Below are 17,147 nucleotides of genomic sequence, written 5' to 3'. Positions count from 1 at the left end.
GTAACTGGGATGATCAGGGTACTCACTTTGATTGATACGGCGATCAGATATTGCTGGGAAAATTGAAGGGCAGGCACTTTTTCGTCATGTCCTAGCAAGGAACGACGCTTCTTCTCACTGCCAGAAGCACCTTGAGGAGTGGTCGATTGTACAGTTTCTGGGGTATTCGATCTAGGAAGGATATCATCCGGAGCAGGTGCTCGACGACATTGTTGCCGGGAATCGGAGATGCGGAATATCGAAGCTCCAAGTCGTGGGGAAGCACATCTGTAAACCACTTCACTCCATTGTCCATGAGAGATTCCCCGCTTTTGACATCGCTACCTAGGCCGAGCTGCCAGCATAGAGACTAAATTCGGCAGGATTTCGGCTCGCGTATCGTACGAGAGAAGCACTTGGAACAGGTTCAGTTACCACTGGTGACTGGTATCGAATTGTTCCGTTCGATTTAAAGCGCAGTATTTTCTTTTCCGGAACCCTGCGGAAGGGCGTCGCGACCGTTTCGTCCGGCGTTGATACTCACGCAGGACTTGAGAATGAACTGAGGCCGATCTTGGCTGGCTCGAAACTTGACGGTGGGCATGGAAGGTTTTCCGAGGTCTGCGCAGGCGAGCTCGGCTAAGCGGGAAGAGCGGGAGAGCGGCGAATTCCACCCCGACGCACCAACCCCATTCACCGCGGCCCAACCCCAACTAGCAGCAGGTACAAACGACTCGCGGTTGCCGAACAACCGGCCAAGTCGCTTCTGCTCCTTGTCGAGTAACGAATTTCATTTGCGAAGGTTTCTTACCCTTGAAATACGTTTGCTCTGATAGTACCAGTCGTTTATCTGTCTCGATTTCCCTAAACCGTAGAAGGAGCTGCTCTTATCATTAATAGTTTGGAAGCTTCAAGCTAACTGTACACCGTGGCACCATGTAAAGACTTTGGGAGAACCATGCAGCTTTATTGTGAAATGTATGCAATGTAAATTGTAAGGATATACAGTACACTTGGGAACAAGGAATCTGAGACGGCTAATTTTTTACACTAGACAGTTATGTTGGGAATACAGAGAGACCTGCAGCGCCACAGTCGGCCGAGCGCGAAACTGACTCAATCTCAATAAACGTAACATAACCCATGACCGTCGAATCTAACCTAAGAATACCGCGGGAATAATGACTTCTTGGATTGACACGTATTCTAAGGTTAGATTCGACGATCATGGGTTTGTTTCGCACTCGGCCGACTGTGGCGCTGTAGGTTTCTCTGTGTTGCCAACGTAACTGTCTAGTGTAAAAAATTAGCCGTCTCAGATTCATTGTCCCCAAGTGTACGTACGGACAACTTAGTTCAAAATAGATACATCATATATACATTTGCTGTTATATAGGTGTAATACGGTCAGTTAAGGTGTCTTCTGCACGGGGTCACGTGATCGATTTCACAATATTCGAGTAATTCTCTCAGAGTAGTCGGTTTTAGAATGGAAAATTTAATAAACAAAGGTTATTCATTTTCACTTGTGAAGACTTGAATGACTATTACACAAGATGTTTTCCCATTTTCATGGATTTATCAGTCTTCTGGAACTCAAAATGTCCAAAGCAACGAGGGCTAGAGGAATGACGATTTTTCGCGCTGAATGCAATATGTACGTTTGAAGTTTCTAACCTCAAAACGTGGCGTTGAGTTGGTGCTCCACATCAATATGGGAATGTTTTAGTTACACTGTCGAAGTAATTATTTTTTAGGGCGGAAAATATTATTAAGAAAATAATATTTATTTTTACTTACGAACCATTCAATGACCTTTAGTTCGAGTTGTCAAAATATCATTTCCGTGCACAAGATGTTTATTAATTTCAATGGATTCAACATTCTTCTGGGCCTCAAAGCGTCCAGAGATAATTACTATTTGATGATTTTTTCGTGCTCAACCCAACACATGCAACATTTTTCTAACCTCAAAATGTGGCGTTGAGTTGTTGTTGTACAATAGTTTCTCTTGAAAACATTACCAGTGATTTGTTTTAATTGAAAATGCAAAGTAAGCACCGGCGAGAGGACATGCCGCCCTCACTTGTGATATTAAAAGTTAACAATAGACTTTGATGAAAAAAGATGGTGGCAATAAAAGTTTTGCAACGTCAATTAATCAGTTTGATGAAATAGATCTCTAGATGGTGCTGCCCGGCGAATTCATCATCAACTACCGCCACCTATTACGTAAATCTTAACGGTTGTTTATCGGTCCAGACGAATGACGAACAAAGGCGATTAAAAATTTTTATTGTCGGACATCTATGGTATATTATTTCTTTAATTATTCAGAGGAGAGTAAGAAATATCCGTTGGTTTCAGAAAATATTTGTGACAATACAGTGAATACGGAATACAGTGTGATGCGATTATTTCGTTTTTTCGTAAAACTTCTATTAAATTTGAAATTTTTTGTAATGTGATTATTTAGATGATACGGAATACATTCAGCCAGGGCCGCTAAATTATTATGTGAATCAATAATCGCATAATTTGCGAAATATAACCTCAAAGCTTGTTTTACAGCGAAATAAATTGATTCAAAAGCTGTAAGTTATTTATTCAAGTGTAAGTGACTAAAGCGTACTTTCTGACTAATTGCTTTCGTAAAATCACTGGAAAAATTTACATAAAATAAGAGATTTTTGTTAAAGCAATGAAGCTTGAAAAATATTGAATATTGTATTCTTGTGAGGAAGAAGCTTCTTTGGCTGCATCAAATTGAATTTTGAATTGGATTCATGAATCTTTGGCATAAACTTGGTCATATTAAAATTTATAAACGACACTTCTCGGGAATACTGGCATGAATTAGAATTAGACCAAAAATAGCAGAGTTTAATACCTTTGAAGGCTTTGATTATAAAACCCTTTCTCATTTTTCATACCTTAGCTTGTGCTATTCGAATTGTATCAGTGTGCGATAACGATGCATATCAGGGATGCTGTGTCATCCGATTTTACCATCTTTGGCACTAATAAAATGACTGGAGATTGTGATAGCGATTGTGATCGATGGCGCAATAACAGCGAGTAATTTAATGCGCAAGTAGAAATGGTGTCTCGGCTTTTGGATTTGAGTCAAGTTGAAATTGCACTCGGTGCTATTATCTTAAAAAAGAAAAATTGACATCTTCTGAAATTTGTTGTGTATTTTAGAATCGTGTGATTTTGGTACAAACAAATATCATCAGAGTTCTGTATGCATGTGATTGATATATATACATTTTTTCAGTTTCTTCTTTCAAATTACACCAAAATAAAAGTGATGATTGTTTGTTTAAAAATAGAATTTTACAAAACATGTTTGGATTTTAGGATCCCCATTAAATTTCAGGTTTCGGTACACGATACAGGCTGTGCACTAAGACAGCCACTTTTTCTTTTTATTGTTTTAGCTCGGTTCAAACTGCTTCAAATCACTTGTAACCACTTGAAAATGATTCAAGACTCCATGAAATTAGGTTGAAACTGTTTTTAATCATTTGAAACCGCTTGAAATCACTTGAATCCACTTAGTAATCGTTTTAAGCTCCTTGAAATTAGGTGAATTCAAACTGTTTAAAATCACTCGAATCACGTTGGAAATCGTTCGTTATTTGATCTGTGAGTGAATAGGTTCCGGGTTATTCCTGAGGATGGTTCGACCCCGTCGCTATAGCGATGAGACGAGAGACCTGAACGACGCCTTGCGCTTTGGCTACCTTCCCGGCGCGCATCGGTTGGAAAACAGTCGGCTTACTTGCAGCGCGTTGTTGAAACGCAAAAAAGTTGGAATTGAAATGCCGGAAATTAAAACAGGAACAGAACGCAGCTCGGGAACCCGGGCCAAACCCATAAAGTGTAGCTTTTGGCTTTGTCATCGGTTCCGCCCGCAGTCGGAGAATTACTTCGACCGCTATCTCAAAATTTTACATTTTCTAAGACCGTTGACCTCTCTGACCCGAGCATCAACCCAAAAAGGAAGAAAGAAATATTCTACATGATAAGATACGTGCGGATATAAAGACAAAGTATAAAAACACGGAAATTGATTTGGGTTTTTTTTTCGGTACTTGGTTGACTTTGTGGGCTGAAAATGATTTCTTCGAAACTTTTTATGTACAACTGATGTCGAATTAGGAGAAAATAACCTTTATATAACACAAACATGTTTTACGCGTTTTTTCGTGCGTGTTTTCCGTAAAAAAAGTTCGTTTCTGTGACGGTAGAGTGAGTCTGCGAATGCGCATGCGCAGAATACCGAAAAGGCCAGCGCGCATGCGCTGTCGCGATCAAATCTGACACCGTGCGGCCCTAACCTCAATTTCGTGCTTCGTGAAAAATACAAGTAACATACTCTTGTTATATAAAGAATCGTGTGCAATAAGAATGCAACGGTCTTCTCATCTAGCTTATTTGCAATATTCGTCTTCGGATCACCTCCGATTCACATTCCAAGATCGAATTTGCCTTATACAGTATACTATTTGATGACATCCATAATTTTTTGGCACCTTATAAACGACACTTAAAGTACTATAAAGCAATCCACTTCGTGTGTGGGGCTTCTATTTTTTTTTTTTTCCTGAACTTTGTCTTAATATTGGACAACAAAGGTTCTGACGGCTGATTCCACATGAAGAATGATTTACATTATAACACGTCTGTTGACTTTCTAGTAAAGCATGAAAAAATTTCAAATCAGTTAAAGCTCATAAAAAAGCATGCTTAGGTATTGTTATTTCTGTATTTATTATATTTCACTTGAGTATAAGTAAGAAAATTTATATGAGATGTCAAAATACAGACATTAACTAGGAGAAGAAAATAGTGCATAGTCATTCTTCTCAGGACATACTCGTATACTCGTTTCATCCAAAAGTGTGTGATCAATGAATTGATTTTTTTTTCCAACTAACCGGTTAGTTGGGAAAATGATTAATCGATTAATCGGAAAAATAGTTGATCGATTAATTGCATAACCATAATATGGCCAAATAAAAACCGTTTCTCGTATTTCAGCTGCAATTTGTGTTTTTGGCCCTATGAAATTTATCCGTACTTTTGTAAAAAAATGTTGTGTTGTCAAAAGTTATATGTCAGGGGGTCTATGAGATTCAATGATGCTTTGTGTAAAAGAAAGTGAAAATAGGCGAATCATCGTGTCCATCATTTTCAGTTCTATTTTGCGCACTTAAGTTTCCAGAAATTAACAAATACCGAGTTCAAATTAATAGTAACCAGGAAGAAAGAGGGGAGGAGACATATCTCCACGTTACAAAAGTGGGCCATATTCTGGTCGGGAGTTTGTCGTTCCAATAACACCGCTCGCAGCGCTGGCTTCGTCTGTTGCACTGGAAATTTGAACGCGCTACAGGCGTACCACAATAAAGAAAAAAAAAACAAAATGTGCCTGATGGCTGGCAAGACAAAATAAACTGTGAAATCCTTACAGACGCCATCTTAACGCTTTTTTATCGGAAATTGCGAATTTGTTGTGTAATATTAAATGTAACTATCTTTTAGTACTTAACCCCTGCCACGTAAGTCCTTTGTAAAAAAATTCGTATTAATTTTGCAGTTTGGCCATATATTTACGCTTAAAATGCAAACTTAACGAGTGAAATAATTTTGTATATTGTGATGTTAGGAAAAAATAAATCTTTCATTTACGAAAAATCAAACACTAACAACAAGTACCTGCTTGGAAGAGTATTAAAGGATCACGCATTAATTTTCTTCAGATGTCTAAAATAGACATTTTGCCAAAAATCTACTACCGTATACGAATCTAGATATTGTACTTGTAGTGCTGTAAAAACTATAAAAACCATGTGCATTAGAAGTGAAAAATGTCATTATTAAATTGAATCATACTTTATAATACAAATTTCTATCGATATTTTTCTTAGGTCCGAAATTGAGACAATAATTTCATACTCATCTTAATTGTGACCATAACTTATTAGATTTTGCGGATCTTTTCCGTGACAAAAATATATGTATAGAATATAGAGGAGCAATTGCAGTTATACGGGAAAATGAAAGAGGCCTGTACGCCACTTCACGTCACTCTCATATCGGCCGATAGATAGCCTGTTCAGACGAAATGTTATCCGTGAATTTAAAGCGGGAACTCGCTCGACACTCACGATCAGCCAGTCATTTCGAATTCACAAGAGGCATCGACGATGGCGTACTCAGAGTGAAGGAGAAGTATTTGCCAAAATTTTCGGCTAATATCTCGACAAATACGATCCGTAGCTGAGACGAGGTACCGATTTTTCATTACAAATCGCTTTAAATTATAAGATATATTGTAAAATCGCTTCATTTTCCTCGATGATCATTTATTTTGTACAGAAACTTATTATTTCGCACATTTACTGAGATGATTTTTTTCTGCAATACTCGATTCAATGTTGTGCATTTGTTGATCAAAATCAATATCAGCTTAATATTGAAAAAGTAAAAATTCAGCCTTACCACAACGTGATAACGAAACTTGTGAACGTAGAATTTTTGAGAATAGCCTGCTGAATAAAACGAATCATCGCAGCGTAAGATTAAACGAATTTACTGGATTTTTCACCATTTTAAAACGATTTGAAATGAAAAATCAATATCGAAGCTCTTGTTTATGATTTCGATATGTCTTTTCGTGCATTTGTAGAAAAATCTCCGTGGCTCAGATCAGTGGACGAGTATCTCACGATAAAACTATTGATCAAATATTTATTCCCAATTCATAAATTTCCAGAGAAAAATAGTTAAAATTTTGTATGCTCAATAAATCGGTGGATTGGTTCCGAATATGTACGAGAAGGAAAATACCGATTTATAAAAACGTTGTCCAACAATCGATACTTTTCAATACTTTTATCATGCGGTAGTAGTAAGTTCCGTATTTATCAAATTAGCGACAAAGATCCGTTTAGAATTCCAAAAATAGACGATACTGAAATTACGAACGAAAGCTTACAGATACCGATGCTTCGTTTCAAATCGCTTCAATGTTGCTAAAAATCCGGGAGTTTCGTTCGATTTCACTTTCGCATGGCTCATTTTAACAAGACGCTTATTTCTAAATATTTATTGACGGTTGACACATTTATTTCATCCGATATTGACGATGATCAAGAAACGGTGAAAATTGAATTTACCACTGACAAAGGAAAAAAAAATCTGTTTCCGTGACTATAAAAAATCGTTTTCGCTTAATTTTTTTCTACTTTTGAAGAGATGTTCATACCTTAAAACTGAAATAATTCGATAAATGTTAAATGTGCGATTATTACTTGACAAAATCACTAAAGGGTCTAGATTTTTTGTCAACCAGCCTCCTCCAATGTTTGTAAGGGATGAAAAATAGAGTAGCATTATTTTAACAACTCCGTGTATCCAACGCCGAGAAGTTTTTCCTCTCCCTCTTCCTCTCTCTCTCTCTCTCTCTCTCTCTCTCTCTCCTGTTTCGCCTACGGCACGTTCACCCGAGCAATAACTCCATTGGATTGGATAACGTGACTGTCATTTTTCGCGTGAGTTAAATTTGTGGCAAAAGTTCACTCGCCCGGCATGAAATCGTAGATGTACCCCCGGGTTCACAATAGACGGTCAATTGCGTCCACTCATCGTCAGTCGACTATGGCCTTAACGTGGCCCTCACGACCACCACCACCACCATCATCACCACCACCAGACCCGTTATACGTACAAAGAATACGTAATCAAGACCCGTGGAATATCTTCAACCGTCATCCGGAATGTTAATTAAATCGTCGTACTAAAATACAGCCCCACGAAACTTCCATCATGGGCGAGAAATAATTTATAATGCAAATGCAACGCGTGCTTCACAGCCTTTCCCTTTTTCCTCCTCCGCTATTTATACTATATACCGTACACGCGTTCTCTTCCCCTCGTTTCTGTTTTTTTCTTTTCATTTATCGTCTTTTTCTTACTTTCCCGCGGCTCTCTCCTCTTCACTTTTCCTCGAGTAGGTCATGTAAGAAATTAACCCTCGATTGCGCCGCGTGATTCTCGACTTGAGATTCCGTCTTGAGCTGATCGGTAAGCTTCAACGAATGATGACTTGGTTAGAATTGCTAACGATCCGGTGGATCCGGATTAGCAGTTGAAATATTCCCCGTCATTAGTCCTGGATTTTTTTCACTACTATGAACACGCACGCATGCGCAAGAACAAAAAAAAAAAATAATAAAAAAACAACTCATACATACGTGTATAAGGAGCATTCCATCGTGCCATCTCCATCTCATTTTTCATTTAGTTGAAACCTTTCCAAATGATGTGGAAAAGCTTCTTCCATGTAACCATTCAAGGGTTATGAATACTTGCACTGCGACACTTTCAGTTTCGGTTACCGCTCAGTCCTTAACTATTTTCAATTTTTACCACAATCGAAAAATATAGTTCTGGGTAGAAAATGAAAATTAGTTTTATAGCTGTTACCAAAAAGTCTAGTATCCGTTACTATTCTTTCTCATTACGATCACTGTTGCGATATTTTCTTGTAACCGTTGCGAAAATTTAACGCTTGTGCAACAATAAATTGATGTTAAAGCCTTGTTTAACTAAAAAAGTAGAGTAAACCGAACGAACCGATTTTGCGTTACAATTACGAAAAAATGATCGACAATAGTGCAAAATGGTTACGCGTACCTCGTTTTTTCTAATTCCAACAATATTCAAAAAGTTTTTTTTAACGATACCTGTTTTAATGAATTTTTCTAGTTACTGTAACGAATGAAATTATTCTCAGTGTGATCCTTTTGTGGTTGAATTTTTTTAAAGCCCTAAAAACCGTCTATATTAAATTTTTTTGATCCAATCGATTTCCGGTCCTGATTCTCATTGTGAACTCAGTGTTGTCCATATTTTTTCGGTATTGCAAAAATATTACATTCGTGGAAATGAACGCTTATTTTTTTTCTGAATTCTGGAATTGAGTCAGGAAGATTTGAAGGTTCTAAAAGCCTAACAAAAGTTGGCACACGAATGTTTTAGAAGTGTAAGAAAACACTTTCTTAACAATTTTTGACTCCTTGATAATTGTGTGGAAATTATGCAAAATGCCAGATGAATTTTGCTTTCTACTTTTTATAGTATGTCTGTAAAATTTTCCCTGTATTCTATTTCACGTTATAATTAATTTGATCATGTCTGTTAAGAATTTGAAATTTTTTCAAGAATTTTAAAACCTGTCAAACATTAATTCTTGTGAATTCAAAACGTTTGAAGTGCTGAGTGGTGCAGACAAAATAAGATCTAAAATAAAATAAAAACTTTCTGAAAAAATTATTTCAATTTGAAGTGAAACTCCAAGAAAAAAGATATTTCGTACCTGACGAATGTAGGCTGCTACGAATTAAAAAAAAAACAAAAAAAAAAAAATAGAAAAAATCTAAACTCATCTTAAACTGATTTGCAAGCATCTCCCAGTGTTTCAACTGCGGGCTGTACTTTGTACATCAATCATACTGCAATGCCAGACGTTGGTGGTCTACAAAAATGAAAGATAACATTTCAACCCATAAATTATACAATTTCATAATTGAAAAATACTGGCAAGTTCAAAACAATTAGTTCAATAAAATAGCCAACGGGGTGACTATAAACAGATGATAAGATAACGGCTATTTTGTCATCTTTTGTGAATGAACTTTGCTATAGAATTATTATTGTTATAGGTTACTAAATAGAGCTGCGCTTAGTTTAACAACAACTGGACAGCTTATAAAAGATGTCTTATATATTGAGAATCTGTTGTATGAATTTATACAGAAGTTTACAAAATGCGTCTGATATGACAAAAGTCTGATTCGAATAAATCAATTTCCTAGACATGCATTTTAAAAATCTGGGGTTTTGACGTGAAAAATACCATGCTTCGAATGGAATCATCAGAACAATTTTTTGTTCCCGGAAGGTTGGGTAATTTTCCAAAAATATTTTTTCAAATCCGTGGCCGAAAATAAATCCATAAACGAATGAACTTTAAATTTTTACAGGCCACACTTTTTTACACAAAGAACACGTCAAGTTATAAATCACTTCCGGCCACTGGAAGTGCTAAGAATCTTCAGGGAAAACCAACGTCATTTACTCTATTTCGTTTTAATTGTAAAGTCGAGAAAATAACAGTTCTTCGATATTCCAAAAGACCGTACATAATTTAAAAGAAAATTCTAGTTATAAGGTTCTTGTCTGGTCTCGGTGTGGTTACACAGCCATGTTTTCATACAAAAAGTAGACACAATTCCGTGTGAGATAGCTTCAGGTCTTAACAGATTGTCTATGTCTAGAACCGTAAATTGCATTACAGACAATTGCTGTAGCACGGGCAATTCTTCTGGCCATTTTATTCGGTCCCTCGGTTTTGCTCATTCCCTGTTTGGAGAGATTGCGTGGATAGAAGGAGTTCTATAATATTCGTTGGGAAAGGGTAGCGCGATCTTTGCCATGTAACGCAGCTTTTTTTATGACGTATTCTCGCAGTCCTATTATCTGAATTCGCAATTCAGGTAAACGAGTATGTGAAAAGGAAGAAAGAAAGAACAAGGTGTTGGGAGTAGGAGGAGGAGGAGGAGAGGATGGCGAAACCCATTGTCATGTTTCGGACTGACTTCCGAGGCAGAGCAGAAAAATCGTCGAGCGAAAAAATGTGTTCGATATTATAAACGTGACGGAATTTATTTAATACCAGTTCGTCGTTTGCCATTCTAAAGACAGGCGTCGAACTTTTGTAAGGATAAATGAGCCAGCTTGAATCGAGAGTTAGAAAAAAGGAAAAACCCCGTTTAAAAATAAAATTCTGAAGAAATTCTGCACCATTTTAATCTCAGACTTTACATCGTCCCATAAAATCTTTGGAAATCATTAACTAAACAAAAATTTTGATTACGCACTTTGTTTTTTTCGAATTCACATATTTTTTATTTCCGATGTGCTTTAAAATTATGATTATTTTTTATTGGTTTCTTTTTACAGGGAGTAATTGGTCAAAAAATCCATAGCTTCTAACTTGAATTCAGCCCCAGAACGAAATTTATAGGCATCAATTTTTATCTCTAACAGAGGAGTATTCCCTGAAATTTTGAACGAAAAAAAAAGGATGGTTCATCAGAAATCTGAAAAAGTGACACCAAAATTTACTTAAAACCGAACCTTTTTTATTTTAAACTATTTTTTCAATAATTTATAGTTTTTTAGTGGTACTGGATTGAAATTAGATCTTTGCCGATTTTAGAATACATTTTGTTGGCTGCCAACGTCCAAATCTCTGGAATTAAGGATCTACAAAAAGTCATTCTATATACTGATCCAATCAACTGAAAAATATATTTTACAAAGTTTGAATTGGTCCAGAGAGGGTGAGGGTTTTTTCAAATTCATTATACGTAAATTGCCTGATTTTTTTGTGCAACAAATTTTCATGTTGTCAGTTTGAAATCAAAGGATGTCAAAGGATAGATATTTTAATTCCTTCCATTTCCACGTATAACTTTATGGGTTGATCAAAGATATAAGATTGTAATTTACCATATTTAAATGAACTGCAGAATAAAAATTAATGTAAATTTTGCATACGATTGTTTCTAAATATTTCATCCGTTGAAAATAATTTTTCTTCTATCCCAATACAGTTTTTTCACATTGACATGAAAAGTACGATATTTTACACATGAATATTAAATGTAAGATAGCCACATGGTTTGAGGTAATTTTTAGACTCGAGCTAAGAAGGATGGTTTTTTTTTTTGCGGAAACAAACGTTTGACCCTTGTGCAGGGAAAGAAAAAAAAGGAAAAAACGAACACAAGAATTGTTTTCCTCAACAGTCCAATCCAAACTTATACACCGCATTATACGCGTATGTATAGTTTCTGGCAAGAAACCAACTACTGTGAAAAAGACGAAAACAATCGGAGGAAAAGCAGACCGGAGGACGAATAAAAGCCGATTTCCTACAAGGACAAAAACAGGGATAAACTTTTTATGACCCAAGCCGATGTATAAGAAGCCTCCTCCTCACTTGCCGAGATAAACGACTTCTGCAACGTATATTTCTGATGCACATAGGTATAAATTACGTAGGTATATATATATATGTATATATATATACACGTATACACATAGTCATTTGCATCGTTCGTATTATTCCGTTTTACGGTTCAAAGATCTGTTTACGCGTTGGTTTTGCGTGCCTATACGCTTCATCAGGAATTGGTTGAAAGTGTTATTCTTACGTAAAGTTGACGTCGTTTACTCGACGGGATGTTTTGTCTGACCTATGTCGTGGCTTTTTGAAGAATTAACGACGAGCCTTAGCTCGTTGCGCCTGAGTTAGGTGATCACGCAGGCACGCTTTTTTTTTATCGCCTTGACACGTTCGCCAGTCAGAATTCAATTCATCTCTGTAGGATAACTCTTTGTATTTAGTTGTTCGGTTCGTTTCGGGTGTCTCAGGAGCGTCGTTATTTCTCAGACGTCAATGAACTGTTTTCGATACTAAATCAAGTTAGATAAAATATTTTTTTCCGATTGTGTACCACGGATGCGGCTGGGTATGTATAACTACATAATTCAAGATCTAAAAAGTTGACGTGCAAGTATGGTGGCAGATTCTTATTCACGTTTTTATTGGATCTTCAAGAACAACAATATAGGCGATATAGCGGTTCCATTTGAGAGAACGAGGTGTATTTACGGTCGCGACCTCGCGATTTCACCTAAAAAAAACAAAATGCAGCGTAGCAATAAGAAAATAGTATTCTTAAATCGTCTTATACTGCAAAATATTTCAAAGTACCAACGTGGACGGTTATTCGTGAACAGTTGTAACTACTTATAACACTGAAAAGAATTTCATTTGTCATAGTAACTAGAAAAATGCAGTAAAACAGGTATCGTCAAAAAAACTGTTCGAAAATTGTTGGAATTACGAAAAACGAAGTACACGTAACCATTTTGCGCTATTGCTGATCCTTTTTTGGTAATTGTAACGCAAAATCGGTTTGTTCGGTTTGATCTACTTTTTTAGTTAAACAAGGCTTTAACGTCAATTTATTGTTGCACAAGCATTCAATTTTCGCAACGGTTACAAGAAAATATGGTAACAGTGATCGTAATGAGAAAGAATAATAGCGGATACTAGAGTTGCTGGTAACAGCTACAAAACAGACACTTAGGTTGGCAACATAGAGAAACCTACAGTGCCACAGTGGGCCGAGTGCGAAGCAAACTCAATCTCAATAAACATAACATAACCCATGACCGTTGAATCTAACCTTAGAATACGTGTCAATCTAACAAGCCTAACAAATCATCATCCCCACGGTATTCTAAGGTTAGATTCGATGGTCATGGGTTATGTTATGTTTATTGAGATTGAGTTTGTTTATCGCTCGGCCGACTGTGACGCTGTAGATTTCTCTGTGCTGCCAACGTAACTGTCTAGTGTAAAAAATTAGCCGTCTCAGATTCATTGTCCCCAAGTGTACCTAGAACTATATTTTTCGATGGTGGTAAAAAATGAAAATAGTTAAGGACTGGGCGTTGACCGGATCTAAAAATTTCTCTCAATGAACGAAATATGCTTCAACGTCATACATTAATCGGAAAGAAAATAAGTAGAGATGAAAAGTTCAGTGAATCAAATGTTAGAAAAGGATGTGTAATGGTTGAAAAATCTCCAGCAGTATAAAAATGCGTAGATAATAAAAAAAAAAAATACGTTTGTTACAGTAAGTACAAAATTATAGTAAAATGGAAATTATTACGATTACTGTTTAAATATCGTTGGAGTTACAAGGAAGCACGGTACAAGCAGCCTATTAGTCTCGGTACTGTATGTTTCGATTCTTTGAAAATGACATCTGTATATTTGGTTAACTACATTTCGTCACTGTAATAAGGCTTTAACATCATTTTATTAGTGCACAAGCATCGAATTATCATAATAGTAACAAGAAAATATAGTACAAGTATCACAAGTGACCACAACGAAACAGAATGATAACACCTAGATTTTCCGGTCGTAGCTAAAAAACTAATTTCTATCTTTCCGCCCAAAACTATACTTTTCGGTTCTAGTAAACTATAAAACAAGTGTGATCTGGACGATAACCATGAACTAGAAATTTTTCGCGACGTGCCGCGGGAAACTTTTTCAAACGGTTTCTTTGCGTATTCCAAACTATCTTTTTCGACGCGTAGAATTGATGTAAGAAAATTGACAATATTCCAAATGACAAAGCTGAAATCTAACGGGAAGAAAAATACCGGTAAATATTACGAAATCGATAAGTTGGGGTGAGGCGAAGTTCAGACACCGGCTACCGACACCGCTAGCCGTGGAGAGAGCAAAGTTCCCTTCTTTACCGACGGCGCCCGACTTGCGCAGCAAACAAGCCTCCTGTCGCAAGGCAGTCAGCTGTCTTTCTTCGGTGCAACTTGCGCGTGCGATTCTCTACTGTCACAAACCGCCGCCCGTGTTTACACCGTGACAAGATTAAACCGTTTAACGTTGTTCTGCGTACGATCGGTGCTGATTATCCGCCTCGAAATAGGTGAGTAAATATTTCGCGTGTTCGACAGGCGATTGGCAGGCCATTCGCACGCTAAATACATCCATTCGACGGATTCGTTGACCGACATTTTAACCGAGAAACGACGCCGGCTAACGTCGCACTTGCACTGTTGATCGTGTTTTTGTTGAACGCCTGAATTCGTGGACGCCATTGTCACGCGGTGTCGATGTTCGTAATTCAAAATTGACAACAAAGCGACTATGACGAGATTCGCGATGTAATTGTCCCGAGGATCTTCGGCTACGTCTTTTTGACGTTAAGGATGCACAGAGCGTACAGTCAGGTCGAAAAGTGTTTAAACGAACAAATTGGGTTGAAGTTTTGTAACTTTATTTGACGATTGTTCGAATCGCGTTAAATCGTGTAAAATAATCAAAAAACCATATTCGAACATATTTTACTCATACTATAAAATTACGATATGCATGGCGATTTTTTTTTCTCAGTGTTTCGTTCCGTCGACGTTATACTAACTTCAATCGAATACGGAAAGAAGGGTTTGAAAAGTATAACGAAAGGTTATATAGGTTGCACAACTGAACTAAACAATCCGTCGTTCTTTGTGAAAAAATTTCAAACCAAACAATAAATTTTACGTGTCAACGTTATAATTAAATAAATTAACAACGTCAGAGAGATCGAATTGTTCCATATTCTTTTCTCCAAAAAAATCTCTATGCATATTGTTCACATCAGATGAATTATAGCTAGTTTTATTGCATGATAACTGAATTCTCCACAAATCACTTCGGTTCAATTTTTAACGAGAAAGAATAATAGCGGATACTAGAATTACTGGTAACAGCTACAAAAGCTTAATTCTTCGTACATCTGCAAAAAAGAAAAAAAAATCAATTCTTCTTGCCAAGTATGTACTATCGGACTTCCTTGGACAACTATTTAATCACACTTAACGGTTACTTATACTGCATTGAGAGAAATTTTTAGTTCCGGTTACCGCTCAGTCCTTAACTATTTTCATTTTTTACCACAATCGAAAAATGTAGTTCTAGGTACAAAATGAAAATTAGTTTTCTAGCTGTTACCGGAAAGCCTAGTATCCGTTACTATTCTTTCTCATTAGGATCACTGTTAATATATTTCCTTGTAACTGTTGCGAAAATTTAACGCTTGTGCAACATTAAATTGACGTTAAAGCCTTATTTAACTAAAAAAGTAGAGTAAACCTCACAAACTGATCTTGCGTTGCAATTACCAAAAAAGGATCGACTATAGCGCAGAATGGTTAAGTGTGCCTCGTTTTTCGTAATCTCAACGATATTCAAACAGTTTTATTTAACGATATCTGTTTTACTGAACTTTTCTAGTTACTATAACAAATGAAAGTCTTCTCATGTGTATCTTCTTGTACTCCCAAAAGAATTCCAATCTTTATATTAACGATTCCAGTGTCACTGGAATTTTTTATAGTAACTGAAATCTTCCTCAGTGACACCTACGGTATATTATTGGTTACATGTTCCCCTTCTTTGCCAAGAAAGTCATTATAAGTTATAGGTACTTATAGCATATCCGTCATGTATGTACGTACATACATTCTTACTGCAAATCTCCCGTCACTATAACAAGATTAGCCGTCAGTACTTTAATGAAGTTGGCACGAGCTTCTACCGAGTTGCTAAGTGTGACAATACATGATGCATGTTGTGCAAACCACTAGACGTGCTATATTTTACACGTTTCTTCAGTGAGTTAGTCACGGCTTGATGAATAATCATACCAATAATCGTAGCGGGTATAATATCGTTACGAAAATTTGACAAATTATACCTGTTGCATCACTTGAAAATTACTGGTCCGTAATTTGGCCCGACATTTAATGACTATGATCTATCATAGACAGGCGACTGCGGATACAGTCATTACAGTGCTATTTTAGTTTCTAAACAGCGTTGAAGAGTTTCTCGACCTTATCTTGAAATATGTATGAATTTTCTCGCTGTCCAAGGTCACAAATGACGGGGCCAAGTAAAAATTTTACGTTTCGGGCTTGAGGGGCGCTCTCCTCAGGAAACTAAAAATTATTTATTCATCATAAATGGATCTTTCGATGTCGTTATTTAATTGGAGACTCGAAAATCATTAAACAATAGTGACGTCGCAACAATTTAACGCGAGGAAGCGAAAGAGGAAGATGGATCACTGATCGATTGTGATGTTAGGGAAAACTTGGCCGCTAATTATATTTCTAGAGTAAAACATTGCGTCAAGATCATGGCGCCAACAAATCTAACTAGATTTTAAAACCGTTAGATTCTTTGCCGCGAAAAGGGTTACAATCAATGTTTGTTGGAAATTAGATTGTAATCTAAGTTGCTCGAATTTTAGTGTCTGATCTGAGATTGGCAGTATTTTTGTCACCAACAATGTTGAACACTTTTAAGCCGAGTCTTTTCTTATAATCCTTTCCCCAGCAAAGGATGCTAAGATTAGCAGAATTAAAATTATCATCAATGTCTAATCGATGCTGAACGTAATATTTATTGCAATCATGCAAGGTATTTTATA

At 36.7% G+C, this 17,147-nt stretch overlaps 2 protein-coding genes across 6 annotated transcripts in view; one reads left to right on the top strand and one right to left on the bottom strand.

Moving 5' to 3' along the window:
* The window catches only part of LOC107225505 (chondroadherin-like), a 75,083-nt gene that overhangs the window by 52,801 nt on the left and 5,135 nt on the right, over positions 1-17,147 (bottom strand). Inside the window, exon 1 of one of the 2 annotated variants that reach the window (XM_046741730.1) lies at positions 27-576. The exons of the other annotated variant lie outside the window; for it this stretch is intronic. The gene's annotated coding sequence lies outside the window, so the exon portion shown is untranslated. Of the gene's footprint in view, positions 1-26; positions 577-17,147 lie in introns of those variants that run through there. 2 annotated transcript variants of the gene reach the window in all.
* Positions 12,393-17,147, top strand: part of LOC107225507 (carboxypeptidase N subunit 2) — a 30,421-nt gene continuing 25,666 nt past the window's right edge. The window contains exon 1 of one of the 4 annotated variants that reach the window (XM_015665999.2): positions 12,393-12,593. The gene's annotated coding sequence lies outside the window, so the exon portion shown is untranslated. Of the gene's footprint in view, positions 12,594-14,403; positions 14,598-17,147 lie in introns of those variants that run through there. The other 3 variants (XR_006904695.1, XM_046741724.1, XM_015666000.2) reach the window with 3 other exon arrangements.

This window comes from Neodiprion lecontei, chromosome 5 (genome assembly GCF_021901455.1).
Source record: "Neodiprion lecontei isolate iyNeoLeco1 chromosome 5, iyNeoLeco1.1, whole genome shotgun sequence".
Classification (NCBI taxonomy): Eukaryota; Metazoa; Arthropoda; class Insecta; order Hymenoptera; family Diprionidae; genus Neodiprion; species Neodiprion lecontei.
Note: the sequence above shows the minus strand (reverse complement) of the source record. Positions and strands in the feature narration are given on the sequence as shown.